Here is a 14,598-nt window from a genome sequence, read left to right on the forward strand (position 1 = left end):
CTTAAGGACATTTTAAAAACCGTTTTTGGGGAGAAGTTCGCACAGCTCTGCTCCCCCCCCCAAAAAAAATATCCAGAATTTTTTATTTCTCTCCACCTGGGTTTTAAAAAACACACACCTGAACTAGCATTTCCCCCCCAACATGGGTCTAAGGTGTTTTCTGCTTGCTGAGCGAACAAAAGCAGGCAGGAAACACTTTATTTCTCCCGCCCAAACGTCTTGCTTTCATTTTTGCTGTTTGCACCTGCCCTTTTTGTGCGTTGCAGTAGATTCTCCATGATGGTTCTCCCACAGAGGTTTCCTCTGCTTGCAGCTTATCTGCACACAATTTCCATGTAAAAAGCAGACAAATGAAGTTTGTTTTGCCTGGCTATCCCATACAAGTGTCTTTTTTCTTTTTGTTTAAAGGGGTATATTTGCAAAGCTTGGACTTCACAGTTAGCGAAGCTTCAATATGCACGTATTTTTGTCATCATAGTTTCGCAGACATCCTCCTCAAACAAAAAAAAAAAGGAAAAAATGACACAGGATCACCAGACAAAACAAATTTTATTCATCTACTTTTTACATGGAAATTGTGTGTGGATGAGCTCCAAGCAAAGCAAATCTCTGTGGAAAACCTTCACCAAATGGCGGAGGCAGGAGAATCTCCGCAGCAGCACACAATATGGCAGGACAACTCTGAAACTGACCAGAGCTCCATTGGGCAGCAAGCGGGGAAAAAGAACTGTTTTAACTGGGAGTGCTTATATTCTCCGTGCTGTGGGAACACAGAAAGCCAAAACATATCTGCTGTGAGGAAAGGACCAACCTATGCCGCTTGCAAGAAGCAGTATTCGTTGCTGGACTACTCTGCCCATTTGGCTATGATAATACATGCTGTTGTATACTTGCTATACTCTGCCTCACCAAAAAACACAAGAATTGTAATTTCATCCACCATCACTTCCTCCTCCTTCAACCCTCCCCACCACCTCAAGCACCAAGCCAGGCCCAACAGGGTAGCAGTGGTTGCCCTGCTGGACCTGACACCAGCCCTTCCAAACCTCTTCCCCCCACCCCATGCACCAAGCTGGGCTGGCAGGACAGTGGCAATTGCCCCCACCCTCCCCCTGATCCAAACACCAAGGCAGGGCCACCCACCTTTTCTCCACCTACCCACTCACTGGCTTACCTGCCTGCTCAGAGTCCTTTGGGACTATTTTATTCTGAGGCAGCACGCTTCTGTCTCACCACTACTGACCACATTTGGTTCTTTTTGTGAGACAGAATATCGGATCTGATTCAAGGCATACCACACATGATAACAAGCCTCAAGGCAATAAATTAAGTTTGTTTCCAATGTGGTATGTTTGGGAGGTAGGAGCCCTGTGGTGCCAAGTGGCAAGCTGCAGTACACCATTCAAAAGCTCTGCTTGTAACCTAAGTTTGTTTCCAACAGAAATCGGTTTTAGGTATCCAGCTCAAGATTGACTCAGCCTTCCATCCTTCTAAGGTCAGAAGAATGAGTACTGAACTTTCTGGGGGTAAAGTGTAGAAGTGGGGAAGGCAATGGCAAACCACCTTGTAAACATAGGCTGTCTAGTAGATGTTGTGATGTGATGTCACCCCATGGATCAGTAATGACCCGGAACTTGCACATGGGACTTCCTTTATATGTTTAGGAAGCAAATTACAATTTTCTGCTACTGATCCTTGTCTCAGAAAGTCACAGTGCCATAGAGAAACCACCAGTTAAATGTAATGTTTATTCAAGGCTCCCCAGTGGGTTTCAGGCTTGATTTCAATGTTGTTAACCCATTAGACCTTGAGTGTCACTTTGTAGATCACCAGTAGCAAGATCCATCTACAAGCAGCCAACAACTATCTTTGTGTTCTAACCTGCAATTTAGGTGTTTAACTGTCTGAAAACACTCTTTATTTGGAAGGTTCCTGTATTCTGTCCTAAAATTCCCCAGGGGAGTGTCCTATATCTTTTCCTAAAGAAGGAACAAAATGCTTCCTGCTTGCAAATCTAATGTTTCACACCTCCTCTGCGAAATACCTGCATAAAGAGGTATTGTCAGCAGAAATTGTGTTCTTAAAGGCTGCAGTCCCATTGTACTCACAGAGGTTTACATGCAAGTAAAAATGCATAGGATTGTGCCATAATTGTCTGATAGATTTTGTTATCTGTACTAACAAACATCTTTTCTGAAAGCAGGGAAATGTGAACACCATTAATACAACTCATGCTCCAGTAAGAGCCTAAATGAATCCAGTGTTTGACTGAATGGCGCTTACATCTGAGGGAAAAAATGTTTCCCCATCAGTTCTTTGAAGTGCCCCTATTAAGTGATTTTATACTAATAGGATTTTCCCATGCAAGAAAGACAAGAATGACAAAGCACTGAATGCTTGATTAACTCTGCCCCTCTACTAATTTGGATCATGTTAATTGATTCCCTCCCTGCCATGCCATAGTCAACTATTGTCCGCTTCATTTGTGAAAGCATCTTGATGAGACCCAAATCGCAGCAGTGTGTAAACACAATCCTGCCAGACACAGGGTGGATGAGACATTTTACAAAACAAGTTCTCTTTGCTCCTGGCAACATTTCTGGGTCCCAGCAGTCAGCTTTATGCATTCACTGAATTGCTCATTTCATTCTCCCTTCACTTCGCCCCCCACTCATTTTAACTCAAACTTGTTTCTAGGCTCATTCACAGTCATTAACGTAATTGCTCCAGGAACTTTTCATTTGTGTCTGGTGGAGCTTTTTGGCTGGCAGAAAAGAAACTTCATTGTACTAATATGCTGCATTCAAAAGACAGCAGGAACTACCTGGATCCCCCCCTCCCCCCAGCTAACTGTATGGGTGACTTAGTCCATTCTTTGCTATCTCATTATGATGAAGCAGGTTGGCTGCATCTTAAAAAAACCCATGTACTGAATCCTTGTGTAATTCAATTTCTACATCCACAGTCCATACCTCTGGCTTGCTGCCATCCAGTTCATACTTCTTTGGATATGTATAATTAAAAACAATGTGACATGTCCGAGTAGGAGAAGCTAAGGAGTCTTGGGTGCCAGTAAAGAGCCTGGGCTCAGAAAACCCAGACTGCAACAACAAAATAAAAAGCAATGAAGAGCTGGATGAAAAAGAAGCAGCCCCCTGACACATTTTTCATTGGAATTAAAGAGGCCCTGTATGATGGTGATGCTGAGAAAGAGGGACATTTAAAGCTGCAGGAGTCTTAACATTCATTTCATTTCTTCTAAAAATGCCATGCACAGTTTGCAGTCTGTGAGATTAGATCTTTCCCCACAAGGACTTTGATCCACCGAAGTGTTTCTGTGGACAAAAGTATTCTACCCACAGTACATTACTTTCTCACCCTCCCCCCCCTCCTCACAGCAATTTACCTGGTTCCCTGAAATGCTATTTATGGGGTCACGGGATAGTGACATCCGCTGCCATTTTATATTGTCCTTTCATGTCAGGATAGAATCCTGAAAACATCCATCTTGTGTTGAGTCAGAACCAAGGGGAAGAACATAGAGACACTCTGATGGAGAATCCAGTTCTGAGACTCGCTCCTTTTTGGATATACACTATGGTCTGAGCTCTGTTGGTGAGGAGGAATACCTGTGGGATTTGTTCCTTTAAAAAAAAAATACTGGTATTCATCTTTAATCTAAGGAACAGAATAAAAAATATAAAATTGATTCTGTCTACTAGGTTTGTGAGCAAGATCTCATGTTGTCACCATGGCTGAAATGCTGGTTGAAACCTTCCCTAGCAGCCTTCTTTCAGGCCTGTAAAACCATGTCTTATGTATAATCTATTATATAACACATGAGCAGCCTTTGCTCGTGTGTTACATAATAGATTATTATTATGCTGAATAGTGAATTAGTTTTAGTATTCTATCTTAATTTATTGTTGTTTTAAGAGTTTTTAAGCATTGCTAACAAGTATGCTCTGGACAGGAGCTATCGAGGTATAATAATAAAGACAGTAGATCTGGAAAACAGGGTTAGATTCCCCACTCCTCCACACATTAAGCCTGCTGGGGGACCTTGAGTCAGTCATAAGTCTCTCAGAACTCTCTCAGACCATGCAGAGGCAGGCAAAGGCAAACCACCATCTCTGAACTTCTCTTGCTTGAAACCCTACGGGGTTGCCATAAGTCAGCTGCGACAATGGCAAAAACAACCATTGCTGTGGACAACGGGGGCCTTTTGCTATAATATCAAAGGGTAGAGGCAGGAGTGCCTCTGCACTGTGCAAAAATAAATAATAAATTCTGCACCAAATAAAGATGACTCCTGTAACCTGATTGAAACACAATATTAATCTATTTGCATAATTTATTACACGAGAATAGAACTGAAGCTTTACTTTCAGGCACAGGATATCCTATTTAGCCCTACCTTCTGGCTTTAGTTGTTTTGGCAGGTATCCCCCTCCTCAATACCCATATGGTAAGCAAAGCATTTGGCTTAACTCCTTATGCCTCCTTCTCAATGGAAATTAAGCCTAAGCATGTGTAACAGGAATGTTTATCCCTCTCAACCTCCTTCGCCTCCCTTTGTCTCTCTAATGTCACGTTTTGAATTATAAACTCCTCTGGGCAGGAACCAGGCATCTTGTCCTCTGTAAAGAATCCTCCATATTGATGGTACTGTTTTTAAAACTGTACAAGCTGCAAATGGTTTATTGATTTCTTTTTCCAAAATAAAATAAACAGAGGTGTTTCAGATACAGCTATCACAAAATTCTGTAGTTTTTCTGTTCTTATACTGGATACACAAAGCCCTGGATACAGGAACATAGATGATTCCATTCTTAGAGAGACCCCTTTACCTACACAGTTATTTGTTTATCTTGCCAACATCTATTTGAAAAACATGCATAAGTTTACATAGAAACACACTAATTCTTGTTAGTACAATCATACCTGTAGCAAATTGTAATCCGTTCACTCCCACTGTGTTTCTCCCTCAAACTGGCAAAATTTAAACTTTACTTGTTGTAGCCTATGAAGCACAAATGGGATGTGGAATGGTATGGCACAGCTGGTTCTTATCAGATCTTTTAAGTTAAGCAGGGTCAGGATTTGGAAAGGGAGATCTCCAAGGAAGACTCTGCAGAGGAAGGCAATGGCAGACCACCTCTGCTTCTCACTTGCCTCGAAGGCCCCTTGCTGGGATTGCCATACGTTGATTGCGACTTGACAGTACAAACATATTTGAAGCACACCTCATTCCCCTCCTATCCCTCCAGCCCGTTTTGATTCAAGAAAAACTGATACTAGGAATCAGGGAGCACACATGAAGAAAAAGTGGTGTGTGTGTGTGTGTAGGCTTTCACCCTTCTCATTGCGGCCACTTCCACTCCATGGTTCCTTGTTCACAGGTGACCCCTCATCTGGGCATGTTTCTTTCAGGTCAGAAAAACCTCCAACCAAGGGAAATGTAAGGTACATTTGCATCAAGAATTCCTTGATAAGATCCGACCTCATGGCTTTCTAATCAGAAGTTTTAAAATAGGGTACTTTAAAAAGCTTCAGTAAGATCTTTGGCACCCCGCATTGTGTCCCCTATGGTGTTCTTTGTTTGGAATCAGGGCAACATTTATTAGAAACAAGGGCATGGGTTGTAACTTTTAAGTTTTGGCTGCGTCTTTGTTTCTGCACTGACCCTAACAGTTTGTCCCAGTTAGAAATGAGAGAGCTTCAGCTTTCAAAATGGTGGCTACATATTGAAAAAAAGATCTTTTCCTTCAGCTTCTCTTGGGAGGCCCTACAAATGCTCACCGCTCCGGAGATTTACCATCGCTTAAAGACTAGATTATTTGATCAAGAGTACCAATTTCTCCTGAGCAAAGTGCAAAGCTCTTGCTCTCCAATATTCTTTGGGATTATCCCTCAGAAATCTAGCCCTGCTATATACCTGCAACAACTTATTAATTACAATTGCAGATGGGTCATGACTAGAGCAAGGTGTAACTCTTTTCCGTCAGTACATCTTCAAGGTCGCTTCTCTGGTATTCCACAAAATGAGCATTGCTGTCGATTTTGTCCTGATACAACTGATACACTTTCTCATGTTCTGCTTCATTGTTCAAAATACAACAACATCAGAACCGATTTGAGAACTGTGTTACCAACAGGATTTATACTCCTTTCTGGTAAAATAAAAATGGCTAAGCTTCTAAATAATTCTAATGTTGAAATCTCAGAAGCTGTTGCTAGATTTTTACTCTGTGTACTGCAAGTTGAGCAATAATGATCTTTTTATTGTATTTGAAATTCTTGGCACTGGTTTTATGCCTAATAAAGGATTTGGATTTGGAAAAAGCTTCAGTGCTGGTTTTAGATGTCTCTGTCTGCATTGGCTTGAGCTTCATCCACGTTGCAGGTGGTGATTGTTGTCTACAGGCTGCTGTTTCCTGATGATTCCAAAGCAACAGAAGGGCAAACTATAACATTTTTTTAGATTCCCCAAAACTCTTCTTTAGGCTGGATGTTTCACAGCATGATGAAAGTCTGCAGTATGTAGCATCGTTAAAACAGACCAGCACTATCTAGAAGAAGAAGACTTTATTTACAGTCAATGACCAGATGTATTACAAAGACTCCAAAATATCTACAAACAAACAAAACAAGAATACAGATCTCTCTCCCGTATTCCAGCACTATCCCTCTATATATCATTATACTTAGTAAGAAGCACACCAAACAGCATAAGAATGCTAAAGAAACAAAATAAAAAAAATATCCTAAGGAAGTTTCATATTCCAGATCATTTTTTTCTTTTTTTCATAATGAATAGACAGATTTTTTGCTGCCCATTTAGTAATATTCTCCTTGCTTATCTTGTAATAGTTTTTTTGACAACAAACTTGTATCGAAGAACAATATGTCATTTTGTGTTATTGGTAGATGTGACGAGGCATTTTTTTTCCTTGCCTCCCTCATAAAGGGTTACTTTAGCGATAACATATGCTCTATAGTTTCTACCAGGCTTCAGAGAGCAAGAACATAACCTTGCAGCGTAAAGGTATCTTTTGATCTTCCCTTCTAAGACAGCAGAGGGTAAATGCACTTCTTGCAAGAGTAAAAGCTCTCCTTGAATGCTTTGTTATCCAGATAAGTTAAATAAGGGCAGGGGCGGTGATATGTTTCTGTGTATAGTATGGGAAAATCCTGAATATCTTGCCAGATCAGACTTTATCAAGTGATACATCTTTGATTCTTTGGAATGAAGTTCACTTTTAGAATTGATCCCAATTTTTTTGATCATATGGATGTTATAATGGAAGGCCACATTTATTAAGGCACTTCTCCATCTCTTGAGCCCACCCTAGGTTTATAAGGATCTTTTTTGCTAGAAAGGGCCAGAGACCATTTGAATCAGTGTGTAACTTTATCCATTTATATGCTGTTGTTATTATGCTTGTCCTTCAGGCTCATTACTCACTGTTTCCAAGCCTAATAAATGTATTTGGGACTCCTGGAGGGAGAGCTGAAGGATTGCTCTTAAGAATTTGGACTGTAGCCTTTCTAGCTGTGTCATACTAGGATTGTGCAATCCCCAAATAGACACCGTATAGAAGTTATTAGTCAATATTTTTTAGCTTGGGTATAATTTTACAGATTGCTGCTGAATGCGGTTAGAAGCCCCCCTTGGTAGTGGAGAAGAACTTCCAACACTGCATATATATTGTCTTTTCTACCCGGCTTTCCAGTTATCATATTACAGTGAGTAACATGGCTCCCTGAAGCTTGAACCACGACACCTAAATACTTAAATTTGTCCAGCTTGATTTCTAGTCTGTTTCCGATTTATTGACCAAGATCTTTTGGGAGGCGCTTTCCACATGCCATCACTTTTTGTTTTATTTATGTTAATTATCAGTTCTTCCTTTTTCACAATAGAAGTTGAGAGAATGCAGCTAATGCCCTCCGCATCCCAACTGGAGTTCACCGATACTAGAACTTTCTTAGCATCATCTGCATTATAATAGAATTAGGGAGGGATCGAGTGTAATTTAATTTAGAAGCCGGATGTTGAGGTCTACAGTTTTTCATATGTCTATTACACCATTTTATATAGAAATTAAATAAAGAAGCTGGAGATAATATACTTCCCTGTCTGACTCCTCTATAGGTCCATGTTGGTCAGTAAGGTATCCTTGTGTTGCTTGAACTCTCAAAGGCAGATTGTTCATATAGAAGAGCAGTTAGGAGTACAATCTTCTATCTATGTTAGTCTCTTCTAGTTTCTGCCATAGTTTTCCCCTAGAAATTGAGTCAAGGCAGATTAAGATCAATAAAGGCAATATATAATGATGTTACCTTGCCAGTTGTATATTTTTTCAATTAGATGTTGTAGTGATAGCATTATGTTCATCTATTGATCTACCTTCCTAAAACCTGCCTGCTACCGGCGTCGTGTCTTAAGATCCCTTAGCCATTGTTCAAACTTTTCTGTTAGATGTCTTGCATACAATTTGCTTATGACATTCAGAAGACTGATGGGTCTATAATTCCCAGTTCATTTTACTCCCTTTTTTTATAGATAGGGACAACAACTGCTGTGTTCCGCACGACTTGGGTATGCAACCTGTTTTGTCTATATATGTAAATAAGGTTGCCAGAAAAGAGGAGCCCACCAGTCTATATTCTCTTTCAGTACTTCTGGTAGGATTCCATCTAATCCTGGGGCTTTCCTAAATTTAAGGCGGTTTATGCAAGATTTTATTTCTTGTGTTGTAACCGGTGGCCATTGATTTAGAGAGGCTAATTCTGGTTTGAAGGTCTCCTGTTTATCACCTTCATAAAGCCCCTGAAAAAAAGATACCCATTTGTCAGGGGGAATACAGGTGTCCCAAACTGATGGGGTTCCTTGTTTACAGGCTGCAATCATCTTCCAAAACTGGCTAGAATTCCTTTGAGTAGTTGCAAATATAAGTTCTTGCCAAGATTTCTTAATGTATTGCTTTTTCTTCTTTAGTATTATCTCTTTATAAGCTTTTTTCTGTGTTAATAATAGTGCATGGGCCCTTACTTTATTTTCATAATTGCACATAGTTGTGTATGAGAAAGTAGCACTATCTAAGTTAAGTCTGCAACAGAAAGTCTACAGACTTCAGACTTTTGGGGGGGGGAGTGTTGCATCATATCTTGAAAGATCTTTCCCATCCCCCCCCCTTTATTTTTTGCTGTTTATTGAAAATTTAGAGTTCTGGAGATCTGAAAGATTTCTCTACTTGTGATGCTGTAAGTTCATCCTAAAAAAAAGGTATTACATTACTGTTGCTTTTGATCCCCCTCCCCTCCTTATGGACCAGAACACCTATCAGTAATTCTTGTCTTGATCATCCCAAATACTGGCAAATCATAACTGCATATTGTCCAGTTAGGACAAGTCTGAACTTGACCCTGTTGTTCAATCTTGCTGGATCATATTGTGCCATAGGACAAGGTCACATATCAAATGTCTCTGTAAGAAAGTAGCCTATGCCTTCCTTAATTGGTTTCAACCTGGAAAGTGGGAAAGCTGCTCCCTGATTTCCCCACTGGGCCAAATTTCTACTCTGGTTACTGCTACACCTTGCTATGGACTTGTAGCTAAATAAACTATAACCATATAGTCTCTAGGTACTGAGCTAGAAACATTTTGCTTCTTATTAACAAAGAATAATAAATAACTCAAACCTACTAGTAATCCAATGTGTGTTCTGTAGTTGGGGGAATCTGCAAGATGTCTTCCAAGTCTTCATTCATGCCTTTATCTTTTTGATAATCTTTTGGAGGAGTTTGGTAGTTACCAGAAGCCGGTAGCCGCAGTAACCGGGAGAATCTCTGACATAACTGCATCTATGCAAGTCTGTCCAGTGAAGCTTTTCTGCTTCAATTTATACCCCAAAATGAACAAGTGGAAGTCTTAGAGCCTGCTGTAACTTCATTGCTTTGCAGAATCACTTTGTGCAGTTTAGATGCCGCTGGATACAGTGAAAATATAGAATACTCCCAGAGTACCATCTGTTATCATTGCTCGGTCTAACTGAAATCACTGCTTCCTGAGAATAGACAGAATACATGGAAAGGTGGTCTGTCCTACCATTTATATGCTGTTTAGGCTGATAGTGGCAACTACAGGACTGTCAAAAACATTTCCTGAACTGTATGTCTTGTTTCCTTAGACCCTATTAGTCTATCAGACAGAGGTGAATTTCCCCTTATTGAGCAAGCATAGTATGTGACAGAAATTCAACTCTATCCAGTTCTGAATGACAGATTTTCTAAACCTACTGGTACTTACCTTATCCGGATTTTTGATTGGACTGTTTTTCCCTATGGCAGTGGTGGCGAACCTATGGCACGCATGCCAGAGGTGGCACTCAAAGCCCTCTCTGTGGGCATGCGCGCAGAGTTTGTCATGTGGGGGGAGCGGAAAATCACCCACACAAACACACATCTAGGCTGGCCTTGCTTCTGAGTAAACCCTCCTAGGATCATGATTCACCCGTTCGAAGCATTGCACGGTTGCTTACTCCCAAGTAATGTGTGGCTCAGAGGAAACCATTTTTTCTAAACTAGAACCTCAGTATTCAGGTTAAAAGGCTGTGTTTGCACTTTGCGATAAATAAGTGGGTTTTGGGTTGCAATTTGGCACTCGGTCTCAAAAAGGTTCGCCATCACTGCCCTATGGTATTGGCCCTATTGTGAATTTTCCTCCTTTAGATTCACTTGATGCCATCCTTGTCAAGACCTCCATTTTCCCTCTGCCGAACTTTAAATACACTTAGTATTTTTTACAGCTAGTTGTATTTTTGTTTCTAGTAAGGGAAATGCTAGATATCAAAGGCCAATCAATCATATGAAACATATTAAATAAACTATTCGTATATCTTAGAATGGACTGGAGTGCTGTGTGGTTTTTGGGCTGTATGACCGTGTTCTAGCAGCATTCTCTCCTGACGTTTCGCCTGCATCTGTGGGTGACATCTTCAGAGGATCATCAGATCCTCTGAAGAAGCCAGCACAGATGCAGGCGAAACGTCAGGAGAGAATGCTACTAGAACACGGCCATACATCCTGAAAACCACACAGCACTCCAGTGATTCCGGCCGTGAAAGCCTTTGACAATACATTAGGATGGACTTATTAATTCACCTTGTTATGCCATCCACCCCCCAAGGGCTCTGGACCCTCCAAGGGCTCTGGACAATATTATTTAAAAACCCTTTAGCCTTGGTGGAAAAGCTGGAGTAAGTAGGCTTAATTTTATTAAGTGAGCCATAGGAAATCTGTAATTGAGGCTTCCCCATTCCAATAAGCAGGTGGCAGTTATGGACAGGAGTCCCTTTTATTTGTTTCAGCTGGTTAGCCAACTGCAGGCTTTCCTGGGCAGATCTGGCTACTGTAGTGCATGTCCTGGCTACCTCAAAATTAGATTATTGAAGTACACTCTTAAGTGGGACTGCCTTATAAACTGTTCAGAAACTTTGGAATGTTGATGGGCATAAATCTTACAGACCATATTATGTTTAATCTATCTATGGGCTGATTTTACTAGAAAGCCCCATACCTCAAAAACCACCTACTTTTTATTAATCTACCCTATCACTATAATTATCTGCAAAAGGGGGGGGGGCTTCTGAAATAAGGTGGTTGGCAACCTGAGGTCTCCATTGTGGCACCAAAACTCCAGATCACACACTCTCCCACAAGAGGACTCACCAATCCACTTCAGTTGCAATCTTTCACCAGTGAGTTTGGAATTCCCTCAGTGATCCCTCTTCCCATACAATGTTTTAATTGTTCTTTTGCATTTGTATGGATTTTTGTTTTAATGTGCTCCTTGTTGTTTTAATGGTTTTTTTTAATGTATGTTTTTGCTAGCTACCTTGGAGGACTGAAAGGTAAGAGTATGAATTTTGTAAAATACATATAATAGTCATAGCGAATGGGGGGGGGGGAGATAAAGATCAGTGAATGGGAGTTTTATCTTAGAAGTAAAAACTCTTGATTGCATCTGTAGTTTCCCCCCCAAACCAAGTCTTATTAAGTGATAATTTTAAGACTCAGTACACAAAACATTTGATGCTATGCTTTTATTTGTACAGGTTTGAATCTTGTGGACACTTCACAGCCCTTTGTATTGTTCTTCTTCAAAGCTGTAGATTGTCTCATGGTCTGGGTTAAGTCTCAATGGTACCTGAGAATTTATTGTTGCATGATAAAACAGCAAATCTGAAAAGCTCGCACATGCATGCACATGCACACATTCACAAAAGCTGGTCTAATCAAAGTAGTGCTCCATTTTGGTATCCACTGCAGGTAAGAGGACATAAATGTGTGTTTAAAAGCACAAATAATTAGGTGAGTGGTTCAAATTACCATATAAAATATGTGGTATCTCCAACCCATTTCCTAAAAAGGGTCCCACGTCACAATGCTGTAATGACACCACAGCTGACAGGACTATCCCTTGCATACAACTCCTACAATTCTTATGGTTTTTAATCCTTTAAAGGGAAAGAGCTATGGCTCAACAGGTAGAGTATCTCACTTTTTTTGTATCAGCAGCCAAAAACTACATGTCAAACTACTTAAAACTATGAGTTTTCAGAAAGATTGATTAGTCAACAGAGGTATACTTTTGAAGAACAAAGGTAAAAATCACATCAAAGCACTTAAGCTGTAAAATATGTCCAAAGCAGATGGGTCCAATGGCAGCCTGCATCATTAATTACAATTGGCATAGCAGGCTTTACCCCTATTTACTTGAAAAGACCATGAACAGAAGATGACCCCTCGCCTCAATGCTACATCCAAAACAATTTTACTGGATGTAACTGTAACTCATATGTGAATGGGGGGGAATACCCTGCCTTTCTCTCCAATAAGGAGTCTCGAAGCAACTTACAAACCCCTTCCGTTCCTTTCTCTCCTGACAACATACACCATGTGAAGTAGGTGGGACTAAGAGTTCTCAGAGAACTGTGATTAGCCCAAGGTTACCCTACAGCAGTGGTGGCGAACCTTTGGAACTCCAGATGTTATATACTACAATTCCCATCAGCCCCTGCCAGCATGGCCAATTGGCCATGCTGGCAGGAATTGTAGTCCATAACATATGGAGTGCCAAACGTTCGCCACCACAGCCCTACAGGCTTCATGTACAGGAACAGGGAAACAAACCCAGTTTCCCAGGCAAGAGTCCACCAATTATGTGGAGGACTAGGGAATCAAACCTTGTTCTCCAGATTATGAGTCCACTATTAAACACACCATCCTTCTCAGGTTTTTATTCCACAATACCCTTTCACATACACATGTGAATCATCAGGAGGGTCTCCTAAAGATACTCTGAAATGTTGGTACTGCTGACATAAACATTCCTCCTCTGACCCAAAATCCTGTTTTGAAGGATTTTAACTCTTGTGTTTTGGCTTGGTTGCTGACTGAGCTAAGGTTTTTGTACTTTTAAAGTTATTGTTGCGATCATATTGTTTTTGTTGACCCTCTTTTCCACTTACAGAGCTAGTTTACTGTTTTTCTTTGAAATATTCAAAAACATTTAACCTACTGATGCCTCAATTAATGTAATTTTATTGGTATCTATTTACATTTTTTAAATTTACCAGTAGCTGCTGCATTTCCCACCCTTGACTTATATGCGAGTCAATACGTTTTTTGTTGTAAAATTAGGTGCCTCGACTTATATGCAGGTCGACTTATACACGAGTATATACGGTAATCTTTTTACTACAAGAGAAATTGCTCATGCCAGTTATTTAGTAAAATGAGCCCTGTCGCTTGTACAACCTGGTAGTTTTAATGTGATAAAACTTCACCAATATGACAGGACACTTCCACACAGTGTAATCAAAGAAGTTCTTATGCCTGCTTTGCACCAGTTTGTATCATTTTGGATAGGAAGTTCAGTATACACCAACAACCATAATGAGCACGCTAGCATCTACATTAATCAGGTATAGCAATCACTGTTTGAAATTAAATTAATATTTTAGAGTTTATGGGGCTGAGTTTTTCATGTTAGATATTATTTGTTGTTATTTACTCACCCCTCTTGTTATTGTATTTTATGTTGATGTTGTACACCACCCAGAGTCCTCCGGGGATGGGGCGGTATACCAAATTGAATTAATAATAATAATGATGAAAACAAACATTAGAAATTGGCTAGTAGCACAGGTGCAGCATTTATCATCATAGTCTGTAAGTATTCTTAAAATTACTGCTGACATGTCAAATATAAATAAGAGTAGGAACTGTTGGTGGCTTTTGAAAGATAACAGTAGTTATACCCAATTTTTCTCTGTAATGTTGGTCCTATGTTACCATTTAAAGCTGTCATACTTCACTTCAAAATAGCTCAATTTCTAACTTACCCCCTTTAGGCTTTAATGAATCAACTGAAAATTAGCAGCTGGGGAATTTAGCATCTGAAGTACTACATTGCTCACAATTGTACCACAAGTGCCATGAAAGTGAATGAACCAGCATTGGCCCAAAGCAAAACCAAATCATGCTGGAAAAGGAAAACTATAAGATGAAACAAAACCTCTGCTGACA

The sequence above is a fragment of the Sphaerodactylus townsendi genome, linkage group LG05, assembly GCF_021028975.2.
Source record: "Sphaerodactylus townsendi isolate TG3544 linkage group LG05, MPM_Stown_v2.3, whole genome shotgun sequence".
Lineage (NCBI taxonomy): Eukaryota > Metazoa > Chordata > Lepidosauria > Squamata > Sphaerodactylidae > Sphaerodactylus > Sphaerodactylus townsendi.